Source organism: Mastacembelus armatus, chromosome 3, assembly GCF_900324485.2.
Source record: "Mastacembelus armatus chromosome 3, fMasArm1.2, whole genome shotgun sequence".
NCBI lineage: Eukaryota > Metazoa > Chordata > Actinopteri > Synbranchiformes > Mastacembelidae > Mastacembelus > Mastacembelus armatus.
Genome location: NC_046635.1, coordinates 13,935,165 through 13,948,187, shown reverse-complemented (window position 1 = coordinate 13,948,187; position 13,023 = coordinate 13,935,165). Strand labels below are relative to the sequence as shown.

The window sequence follows — 13,023 nt, the reverse complement described above, 5'->3', positions numbered from 1 at the left end:
CTTAATGCGAATGATGCTTAGCATTTTTGGTGATCTGAACTTGTCCAGTCTCCTATGTTACCTGGATGACCTTCTGTTTTTTGCCCCTTCAGAAGGGGAGGCCATTAGGTGACTGGAGGTCATTTTCTGCCGCTTGCAGTCCAGGAACCTGAAGCTTGCGCAGAAGAAGTGCCACTTCCTCAGGCGCTCTGTGAAGTTTCTGGGTCATATAGTGGACGCTGGTGGGGTGGCAGTTGACCAAGATAAAGTGAGGGTCATTTCCAGCTTTAGGAAGGAAGACCTTATGGAAGCTGATGGCTGCACACCGTCAGAGAGGAAAGTAGGATCCTTCCTTAGGATGGTGATCTTCTATCAGCACTTCATACCAGGTTGTTCTAGGGTAGCTAAACCTCTATTTTCTCTGAATGCTGGTCAGAAGAGGAGACTGAGGGGCAGCACAGGATGTGGGAAGGCCGGAACCTTCCGTGAATTGGGCTGGACTCCTAATTGTAAGAGGGCATTTGAGGAACTTAACCCCCTGGGGTCAACGCACACGCTGGCGCGTTTTGACGCATCTTTTCCTCACAACGTCGAAACAAACTTAAATTACTCCGTCAATTCTGATCGTACAGATAAAAAAAATATATCATTCAAATCTGTAAAGGGTTTTTGTATTGTGCTGCACTAATCCCCCCCCCCCCTTTTAGTTGTATACCATCATAAAAAAAACAAAATGTTGTGCTTTTTTTAAAGATGAACTCCTCAACTGTGTAATGCTGGCTCATCATGATTTTGAGAGGCTGTTCCTGTTGTCCACTGATGCGTCTACAGATGGATTAGGCGCTGTCTTGGCACAGGTAGCGGTTGGCGAAGTGAGGGCTAGGCCCATAGCTTTCGCTAGTAGATCTCTCAGCAGAAGTCAAATTAGGTACCCGGCACACAGACTTGAGTTTCTGCCTCTGAAGTGGGCTGCATGTGATAAGTTCAGCCACTGGCTCAAAGGCCATCAGTTCACTGTGTGGACTGATAATAACCTTCTCACATACATCCTGACCAAGCCAAAGTTGGAGCAGAGTTGGGTAGCAAAGCTAGGTCTGTACACCTTCGAGATTAAGTATGTCCCTGGCAGGCTGAATGTGGTTACTAACGTCCTTAGTAGGGAAACATTTGCAAAGCCCTTGGCTCAGCGACTCTTGGCTGAGCCTTACTCTGAGTTAGCGGGACAGGTCGATGAGGTAAAGGATGCCCTAGTGCAGGACGCTTCCGTCTAACCTGTCTGCCTCAATCACTACAAGTATTATCTTTGATGTAATGCACCTAATTTCTCTCAACCTAGAAATTCTACTTCTAATATAGGAAATCATTCTGTATATTTCATATTGTTGGAGTAACATTCACTAGATATAGGCCTTTGAGGTTATAGTAGCATAAGTCAATACTGCATTTCATGTAGGTTCCATGGTCTTGTATTTTTTACTTTTAAAGAAAAGCAATTTCATCTTTAAGCAAATATTTTTCTTATTTGATGCACTGCATCTAGAGGTGCTGTTTTTGGATAAATATAGCATAGTTATACTTTGCCCTTACTGGCATAGGTGATACTGTGGAACACCAGGTCTTTTAAAATCTAAATCTTTTAATGCTCAGAAACTGCTGCTCTTATGAACTGGAAGTTGGAAGCACCTCTCTCGATTTGTAAATCCTTAATCATTGCAGACTTTTATAAACATTTGATATTATACCTTCACAACAACATTACTGTGTAGTCCCAGGCTGGCTTGTCAACTCAGTTTATTGGGGTGTTGTATATTTCCCCTAAAGTTATAAGCTGTAAAGAGTTCTGTGTATTGAGCATATCAGCACAGTAACCACTAGCAATTCAGCCTCCTCCTCTTCATCTGGAAGTGCAAAGGAGCAAAATATTTCAGTTTACTGCTCTGGTGCTGTGTATCTAATATTAATCTTAGATTGCCCTGTCAGCCATAACACTTCCAAAAGTGCATCTTCTCTGGAAGGTCTTTCATCAAAGCTACAAATAAATGTAAAATATATTTAGTTCTTTCAGCCCCCAAAATGGTATTTGAAACTGCCTAAAGAGTCTTTCCTCTGACTCTTGGGCATCAAGTGCTGAAGATTAGTGCACCCTTGAAGAATCTACAAAATAATGAAAACTGACTTTAAAGGTTTAATTTAATTTGTGGTTTTAAATAAGCTATACTTGTTTGAGCTAACTCTTTATTTCTGCTATAATAAATATTGATGTGATTGTGTATTTTATGGACCTCACCATCCCAATAAAGAGATGCAAACTGATAATAATAAGGGAAAAACATGGAAAAGTTTTATTGATTCTTTGGTCAGCACATTTTGTTCCACATTTAGAATCCTAATGACTTGACTGCACAAATCAAATGTTTTTTTTAAAATTTAATAACCCATCCATCCATCCATCCAGCCATCCATCCATTATCTTTACCCGCTTATTCCTAACCAGAGTCACGGGGATCTGCTGGAGCCTATCCCAGCTCTCTTTGGGTGAAAGGCAGGGGTACACCCTGGACAGGTCACCAGTCCATCGCAGGGCCACATAGAAACAAACAACCAGTCACACTCTATAGGCAATTTAGAGTCACCAATCAACCAGACATACATGTTTTTGGACTGTGGGAGAAAACCAGAGTACCCGGAGTAAACCCACACAAGCGCTCTACACAGAAAGGTCCCTGCCAGGTTGCGAACCCGGGACCTTCTTGCTGTGAGGCAAAAGTGCTAACCACTAAGCCACTGCGCTGCCCTATTTTAAAACCTTGTGTGCTATTTCCCAAGTGAAAAAATATATTTTTGTGTATTTTCTAAAAGTATATTGAGTATAGTTTTTGAATGTTAAATTTCATGATACTTGAAGTTGTGTTAAAATGAAACCACTTAAATTGCACTTAATACATTGGAAGCTGCACTACAAATCTGCTTTAGTACATTCAAAACATATTTTGACATAGTATTGGGTACTTTTGCTTACCAAAATAGTTCACTACTGTTAAAATATACTTGAAATATTTCACTTATACTTGCAGCAAATGTAAAAAATATATACTGACAATCAACTTAGTGTATTACTAATACACTTTGAGCCAGTAAAAGAAAATGTACTTGAAATATTCTCTGAACTCATTTTAAGTATGTAAGAAATACAATAGAATGATTTGAGAATTTGAAAAAAGTACATAAAGTATATTTTTAGTCTTTCAGTATTTTCTGAAAATGAGCCCACTAATGACTTTATTAAATATTTCAGCACTTAAGAACAACAAATTATGAATGTGGAGCAATTGGCACAACTTCATAACTTCTAAAGGAGCCTACATGTAGTTTTGGTACACTCAAAACTGCACAGTAAGTAATACTGTGTAGTTCTTTTACTTGAACTATAGGAGAATGGTTGTGGTAGTAGTGTTAGGAGAATGATAGATCAAGGCATCCTGAGAGTAATGATATTCAATAGAGGAGAGAGAACAATAAACAACAAATTGACACTGCAGGTTGGTGGTGCCAGTAACTGCAGATCAGTAATATACAGCTCCAGGACCCAAGACACCGGCAGAAGGTAGAGGGAGAGAGAGAGCACAAAGTTCAATGACATTCAATGGTGGAATATACATGTGAGGGGGGAGGAGAGGCGGGTAGGGGAGAGGAAGGGAAGGGAGGGGATAATACATTGCTGCTCTGATTTGAGCTGCCCAGTAATACCATTTCAGGTTTAGCCTATTTAACCCCCCTCTGTCATAGGGCAAGTGGAGCAAAGACAGCCTGAGCCTTGGACGCTTGCTATTCCAAATAAAGTTTATAAAGCTTTTTTGCATTAAGGCAAAGAAAGAAGATTGTGGATGAAGTGGTATGGGTTGGAAGAGATATAAAAGTTTGGGTAAGACTGACCTTTTCAATAATTAACACGGCCAATAAATGAGATAGGGAGTTTTGTCCACCTATCTAGTAGATTAATAATGTCTGATACCGAATAATAATTGGCTGGCACCATTAATATTTGGTGATCGAGTGACAGAAGTGCATTATTGTGAATATTAGATTTCTCATATACTATATTAAGTACTCTACGAATATTATGCAGGCCCTGCCTCCCCGATACAAAACCATTTTTACCAATATGGATCAGCTGGGGCAGATGTCGTTCTAATGTCTTAGCTAAAACCTTGCATAAAATCTTATAATCATTGTTCAGAAGAGAAATCGGTCTATATGAATCAGAGTCAGAAGGCGACTTTCCAGGTTTTAATAATAGAGTGATCATTGCTGTGTTAAGAGTGGGAGGCAAAACCCCATTTTCCAATGAGTCTTGATACGTTTCCATTAAGGGCTGAATTAACTTGTGATGAAAAATTTTATAAATCTGTATTGGTATACCATCCGGCCCTGGTGACTTCCCTCCTTTCATACAAGTGATGGCATCCAGCAGTTCCTCAGATTTCAAATCATTTTCAAGAGATAATATGAAATCTAGATCTGTACCCTTAAAGTCTAAGGTGTCAAGAACGAATGCTGTCTCTCTGTAGAATCTGTAGAGTATACTGAGCTATAAAGAGCCTGGTAATAGTTCCTAAAGACCTTATTTATCTCTGTTTGATCAAATGTTACCGTACCCGAGTCTCTTGTCTAAATGGAGTTTATGGCTCTTTCTGATTGTAGCTCAGATGTTTGGTTTATGTTTATTTCAAAATAATCTCTCTGTTTTACAATAAAATCCAGAAATTCAGGGTCTCTCAACCAGGTTGCGTGTAAATGCCATCTTGGTGGCTTGATTGAAAATTGTGAGAGCTGTAACGTGAATGAAGCTGGGGCATGAGCTGAGATTAATATGCTATCATACTAGCTGTTTCCTACTTTAGAAATTAAATCAGAAGACACCAAAAAATAATCAATGCGTGAGAATGTTTTATAAGTACTAGAACTGCATGAAAAGGCTGTTCCTCCACAAATCTATAGGTTGAGATCTTCCATAAATCGTTTCATCTCTACTCGTTTGTGTATGCAAAAGGTCTGATTTAGCTGATCTATCCAATTCCGGATGTAAATTGCAATTAAAATCTCCCCCTATGACAAAAAGTCCTGGTATTTGAGTCAGTGTCAAAAATAGGTTTCTATAAAAAGCAGGATTATCTACATTGAGCCCGTAAATGTTTACTAAATTCAGTTTGATGAAGAGGATCTGCGCTTGAATAATTAAATACCTCCCCAATTTGTCACTGATTGTGTTAATTATTTGTAAAAGTATTGATTTATGAACAAGAGTAAGAACTCCTCTAGAGTGTGAATTAAAAGAGGCAGAAAACACTTGTCCTGGCCACCTCCTCCTCACCATAACCAGATCTCCTGTATCTAAATGAGATTCCTGGATGAACACGATTTTTGCTTTCATTTGCCTGATCCTATTCATCACTTGCTTTAACTTCACAATTTTGTTTAGAAAACTGGATCTCAGGCATGGATGCCATTTTACAAACTTAGGTTGTATGACTATTAACAAAACGTGGGTGGAGACTTATAATATATGACTAAAGGAAATAAAAATTTGTGTAATAATGAAAAAACATTGAACAATCAAACTGAACAACCTCCAACAAACAATCCTTCCCTTTCCAACCCCCCTCCCCTACCCCCCTCCCAAAGTCTTGTAGATCTCGATTATGGAATTTTACTGGTCCACAGTGAACTTTTCATGGTGAGGAACAGTGCGCATTGATGTAATCAGAGTCCTCCAATACTTGTTGTACGGTACCCGCAAAGGCCAATAAAGGTAACCCAAACAGTCAGCAATAAAACCGGAGCTTGGACCCAATGCTTACTGTCACTGATCGAGTCCAGAAGGCAGCAATCATCCCTCCATTTTAGGCAGCGTACTTAAGATCCAGCAGAAACTTCTGAGCATCTGAAGGGTTGTCGAACAGGTGGCGCTTCCCCTTGTGTGTGATGCACAGATTAGCTGGATGTAGAATACCATACCGCAAACCGGGGATGTTGAGATCACGGAGATCCTTCTTCACAGTGTCGAAACTGTTGCGCTTTTTGTGAAGTTTAGCAAGATGTCAGAAAAAAACATGAGTTTTCTATTATCCAGCATAACAGTACCTTTTGAGTGTGCTGCTTTCAGGATGCAAACTTTGTTCGCATAGTTTAGCAACTTCATAATCACTGCTCTTGGGTGCGGGTCAACCTGGTGCGCACTCTCGATTACTAAGGAGCCGGGGAAATTTATTAACAGCTTCTTCTTTTTTCTTCTGATCCTTTCGGCTGCTCCATTCAGGAGTCGCCACAGCAAATCATCCGCCTCCTTTCAACCCTATCCTCTGTATCTTCCACACCCACACCAACTATCCTCATGTCCTCCTTCACTACATCCAAGAACCTCCTCTTTGGTCTTCCTCTAGGCCTCCTTCCTGACAGCTCTAACCTCAGCATCCTTTTACCAATGTATTCACTGTCCCTCCTCTGAACATGTCCAAACCATCTCAGTCTGGCTTCCTTGGCTTTTTCTCCAAAACATCTAACATGCGCTGTCCCTCTGATGTACTCATTCCTGATCCTATTCATCTTTGTCACTCCCAGAGAGAACCTCAACATCTTCAGCTCTGCTACCTCCAGCTCTGCCTCCTGCGGAAAAGAAACCAAGCAGTTTAGACATTAATGGCTGTGTGTTGAGTTATTTTGAGGGGCTGTTGGCCTTGCGTGTTTTGTAGATGTCTTTGATAGGGGGAAGAGAGACCCCGATGATCTTCTCAGCTGTCTTCACTAACCTCTGCAGGGTTTTTTGGTCTGAGACAGTGCAGTTCCCAAACCAGGCAGTGATGCAGCTGCTCAGGATGCTCTCAATAGTTCCTATGTAGAACTTGGTGAGGATCGGTGGCGGCAGATGGGCTTTCCGCAGGCTTTCCGCCTACGCAGGAAATAGAGACACTGCTGGACTTTGCCGGTGATGTAGCTGGTGCTGAGGGACTAGAAGAGGTTCTCTGTCAGATGAACACCAAGGAATTTGGTGCTCTTGACGATCTCTACTGAGGATCCATCGATGTTTAATGGAGAGTGGTTGTTTTGTGCTCTCCTGAAATCAACAACTATCTCTTTTGTTTTGTCTACATTAAGAGACAGGTTGTTGGCGCTACCAGGCTGTCAGCTGTTGTACCTCCTCTCTGTATGCCGACTCGTCGTTCTTGCTGATGAGACCCACCATGGTCGTGTCATCGGTGAACTTGATGATGTGATTTGAACTGTGCCTTGCGACACAGCCATGAGTCAGCAGTGTGAACAGCAGTGGACTGAGCACGCAGCCCTGAGGGGCCCCAGTATTCAGTGTGGTGGTGCTGGAGATGCTGTTCCCAATCCGGACAGACTGAGGTCTCTCAGTCAGGAAATCCAGGATCCAATTGCAGAGGGAGGTGTTCACTCCCAGCAGACTCAGTTTCGTGGTCAGGTGCTGGGGAGTGATTGTGTTGAATGCTGAACTGAAGTCTATGAACATCATTTGTACATAGGTGTCTTTTTTGTCCAGGTGGGTGAGGGCCAGGTGTAGAGTGGTGGTGATGGCATCATCCGTAGGGCGGTTCAGACGATACACAAACTGCATGGGGTCCAGCTAGGGTGGCAGCAGGGTCTTAATATGCTGCATGACTAGCCTCTCAAAGCACTTCATAATGATGGGTGTGAGTGCGACAGGACGATAGTCGATGAGGCATGACATGTAGACTTCTTTGGCACTGGGACGATGGTGGTGGTTTTAAAGTATGTTGGGACGAAGGTGCTGCTCAAAGACATGTTGAAAATGTCAGCAAAGACGTTAGTTAGCTGATCTGCGCATTCCCTGAGCACTCTACTCGGAATGTGGTCTGGTCCAGCTGCTTTGTGTGGGTTAACTCTGCATAGCGTTTTCATCACATCAGCGCTAGTTAGAGACAGCACCTGGTCGTTAGGAGGAGGTGTTGCCTTCCTCACTGTCATGTCATTCATTTCCTCGAACCGTGCGCAGAAGTCAGCGCATCTGGAAGGGAGGAATCACTGTCACAGGCAGGTGTAGTAGTCCTGTAGTTAGCGATCGCCTGGATGCCCTGCCACATGTGCTGGGTGTCACCGCTGTCTGTGAAGTGGCTGTGGATTCTCCGGGCGTGTGCGCGCTTTGCCTCTCTGATGGCTCGGGACAGTTTGGGCCTTGCTGTTCTTAAACATTTGCCAGTCAGTGTGTTCAGAACAGTCCTGAAGAGCAGAGCTGGATCCTTCTGGCCAGGTTTTCACCTGCTTCATTGACGTTAGTGAGGTACTAGTTTTTTTGTTCGTGTCACACCCTCATTAGTGGAGGCTAGAGTTTGTTTTCGCCAAATGGAGGAGTAAATGTGTTCTGCCTATCCATGCTGAGTGGCAGTTTGTTTAGGACAGAAGAGACTGTATGTGCCTGAGCCCTGGTGTGTCCTGGGGGAGAAAATAATAAAAGAGAACTGTGTCCTGCACTTGGGTCCTGCGTTTCATTCTTCACCCACCACATTATAACAGATCATTAACATAATACTACACCATTAATTAACAAAAGTTAACACCAAATCAAAACATTTTTCTGGACTGTGTATATATCCTTTTGTTTATTGAATGCTTGCAATACCTTAATTTATAAATGTATAAAATAAGAAAATTAATTTTGGCTGCTGTTTGTCCTTTTTTGCCAAGAGGCCTGCAAATATATGAGCCCTCATGTGACAGTGGATGGAACATCTCCCCTGTCATCTTCTAAAAAGCTTACTAAACACCCTGAATAATGGCTCTCTGGTGTGCTTTAATTAACCAGTTCCTGCAGTAGAAAACATAGAGACACTCGATAGTAACAATATCCAAATGTAGAAATGCAGATACAGAATAGAAATTCCTGTAGTATCTATCCATCCAGCCATCATTATCTATAACCCCTTATTCCTTGTCTGTACCCCATTCGGGGATGTGCAGGAGCCAATTTCAGCTCTTTTTGGGTGAAAGGCAGGGGTACCCTCTGGACAGGTCATGCAGTATCTAGTGTTGGGCTATTTAGAAAGTACAGTGCACCACTAACTTTAGTTGCCAGACCCATAGTACGTAATAGTTAAATTAGTTTTCTGTTTCTGTGTCTTTTCTGTTATGTAAAAACTATTTTGCAACATGCCTCACCTTTAATAATCAAGCTTAGTCTTACCAATATGTTTCATCATGTCTTTGAACCCTAAATGAGGCTTGTCTAAACATGGGGACAAGGACAGTGAAGTGCACCCTTAGTGAACAGTAATAGGGGTGGACAGAGTGCAAAAACAAGGTATGACTACAGCATCCTCAGCTCCTCAGGACAGAAGTTAGTGTGTCAACATGTCATGATGAACAAGACTATAAGCTTAGTGTCATTGGTTAGGTTGACTATCTGGAAAGAGAGACACACAAAACAGAGGGAACAGTGCTTAGAGCCCTGAGTAAGTCAGTGGTCAGTGTATTGTCCAGTGTGTAGTTTTACCCTCTTACGACTTGTTTTATACTATTATCAGTAAAATAAGATGGGTAGTGTTGGTGAGTTGCTTGATTCTTTACTTAATTGATGAAAATGTTCACAACAAGAATAACCATTTATGTGGTTTCTGTTATATGCACTTTAGAGTTATAAGTCCATATTTATTGACTAGACAGCACTCAAGCAGCATGGTGGCTTGGTGGTTAGCCTCACAACAAGAATGTTTCTGGTTCGTGGTTGTTCATCTATCTGTGTGGCCCTGCGATGGACTGGTGCCCTGCCCAGGGAGTGCCCCTGCCTTTCACCCAGAGAGCTGGGATAACTCCAGCAGATAGGAATAAATAGGAATAAGCGGGTATAGATAATGAATGGATGAATGGATGGATGATGGACAGCACTCATTGCATAGAGTGCATTCCTCCACTGAGGAGGTACAATATTGACATGTATCATATTGACATTGATCAAAGTTCCATTCAATGAGTAAATTCCCAACATTACAATCTCCTTATATACTTAGAAATCAGCCTATGCCTATATCTTTGCTGAACAAGTGACTATGTACTAAAACTGCTGAAATGTAGTGTAACAGTAGAACATTGAATCATTTTGCTAACATTAACCTCCCTCCATAAGCTAGTGATACCAGACTCGGACTTGTAACCTGAAAATTGCAGGTTCGAGTCTCAGGTCCGGCAGGGGAAATTGTCGGTGGCACGTAGTGAACAGCCAGCGCCCCGTCCACCTTCAATATCACGACTGAGGTGAGACCCTTGAGCAAGGCACCGGACCCCCAACTGCTCCCCGGGCGCCGCAGCATTGGCTGCCCACTGCCCCAGGTGTGTGTGCACGGTGTGTGTGTGTTCACTTGCTGTGTGTGTGCACTTGGGTTTGGGTTAAAAGCAGAGCACAAATTCCAAGTATGGGTCACCATACTTGGCCAGTTAAGTCACTTTCACTTTCACTTTAATATTGTGACCATGTGTCTGTGTAGTTGCAGGGTTAATAGAACAGCAACAGCTCAAAGCATCCTTGTGCCTCCCCAAAAACTGCCAGAACACAGAAGGGACTTCTGAGGCACTTCCTCAGAAGCAGTGGACCAGGCTTCTCAAATCTGTTTCTCTGCTCCCAGGGTTCTATCCACCTCAGTATTGAATTATACTCCCTTGTTTACCATTTTCCACACATAAGAGAACAAAAACAGCTCAAAGCAAAAGGAGAAGCAGTGTATAATGTGAGTGGAGCAGCAGGAGCCTCGGCAGTTTCATGTCTGTGTCCTGCTAGCTGAAAGATAGTGGTGGTTTCAGAAGGAAAAATGAGTGTGGAAATGAGGCCTGTGATTTGTTTGTGCTGGTTGCAGTGGGTTTTAAGAACAAGGGAGAAGGCAAGTGTAACTCTCACTTGACTAAAGAGGTATACCAGAGCTAAAATCTGCTGAATCTGCTCTGATAAAATGGCTTGTTTTGTCCAATCAACAGACATTCAGTGCACAGTGACATAATACAGACAATATATTTGAGAGGAATCATGAACATTTGACATATTTTCTTAATAAATGCCCTTAAATTAAAAACCCTTATGCAGCAGCACTATTATAGAAGCTACAGTAGAATTATTTTTTACATAATGTGCTATACTGCATTCAATATATAAACCTAATGGTATGAGGAATTATGAAGAGAAATTACCCTAGTTGAAAAAGACCTCTTTATTGTAACTATCCTTCTAAAATGACCTCAAATTTAATCATTCCCTCACTGTTTTATCACAATTTTACCAAAGCTTTTTTCTAGGTTTTAGTTTTTCTGTCAACTTGCTCACTTCTCAACTCACTCCACTTTTGCACATCTTCCAATCCAGCCTTTCTCATCAACCTCTCTTTTTCTTTCTCCTTTTATAAGCACATCTTTTCCTCACTCATCCATTGTTAAAATCCTCCCATATGCCTGGCTCTATCAGACCAAGTGGCAAACCACAGGTGGCACACACACCTCCGCCCAGATTGGCCATCACCCCAAACACCTAAAACCATGCTTCTGCTGGACTGCTGATCCAGAGATGGTGGGATTGAAATGATCAGGTTGCTTGTATGAGTGACCTCTTAGTGGCTTTGAAACAGGGCACAAGTTATTTTAGAGCTCTTTTGTGGATACAGAAGCACATTTCCCTTCTTCCCACTTTTATATCACCAACTTTTAAGAACGGAGGGATTGTTGTCGTTGAGAAATAAACGTTGGCAGTTCAGTGATTTATTCCTCTGAAAACAACTGATAGAAAGCATAATTCTCTGGGATATTCCTGACATTGTTGACAACAGTGAACTTTTACTGTAGATATTAGATTATTACAATTTTCATTTGATGTTTTGATAAGTGCAGGTGGATGTTTTCAGAGAGGTGAGTACATACTAACTTTGGCTAATCATCACGAGTGTGTCTTAGTCCCATGTCTCATAAGTTAAGCAAACATGACTGGAAAACTGACAAGCAAAAATGACTAAAATATGTCCTGTCATGCTTATGTCCCTGTGTACGCGAGCACAAAGGTATGCGAGCACTTCAACAGTAGAGACATGCTAAGTGGGTTAGAGGTGTGACAGGAATGCAAAGCTATATAAATGGAAACAAAAGAACCCCTATATGGGTGTGTTGAGGATGTGCTGAGAATAAAGGGCTAAGACAAGGCAAAATGGATAAGAAACAATTTCTCATTGGTTGGCTTGGTGCATTAATCACCTCCAGCATCTCTATGGTACTGTAGATACTGTAACGTAAACCTCAATATCTCACTTGCTTTCTGCCTGTTGCTGGGGCATAATTTCTGCAAAGGCACAAAACATTTTAACATGATTATATTGTGTTTTAGAAGTAGCATTTTCTTTGCTGCACTTGAGTGCACAGCTCCCATCTCTTGAATAATTCTATTTGTTCCACTTTGAAGACCGACTCTTCTTTCTTTCCTTTGGAAGTACAGAAATGTTTTCCCTTGGTGTACTGTCTTAGACTATTAGATGTGTTTGCACCTCCAAACCAAGGCTGTGAGTAATATTTTTTATGTGAGTATATGTTGTCATTATGGAATAGCTTATAATGATAGAATAACGATTAAAATATTTACCTGAAAATAAATGAATCATTGATTGAACCTTTGATGACTTATCCAAAACCATCAAAAAACAATTCTTTATAGATCTGAGCATTAGGAACAGGTTTAGGGATTTTTAAAGTTCTAAACACTAATATCAGTATCAGCTTTAAAATATCCCATATTGGTTGGACTAAAATGTGAAATTTGTTCTCAATAATGTCTCTTAGCAAGTAGGTTGTAAATCATTGGCCAAATCATTAGTTACTTAGAAACCATGTCTTTAAAAAGGTGGTGTCATGGAGTCTCATATTTGTCTGTATTCCTTTTCAAATTCCCAAAGACATATCAGTGGATTTACATGAAATTGAATTAAACATATTTTCAACTTTATGAGTAGGCCTTTATTGGTGTCATTACTAATCTAACATTTCCCTTTC

General features: G+C 41.3%; 1 protein-coding gene across 1 annotated transcript in view; it reads left to right on the top strand.

The window, feature by feature from the left end:
- Positions 1-13,023, top strand: part of kiaa1549lb (KIAA1549-like b) — a 107,523-nt gene that overhangs the window by 22,212 nt on the left and 72,288 nt on the right. The window lies entirely within an intron of this gene.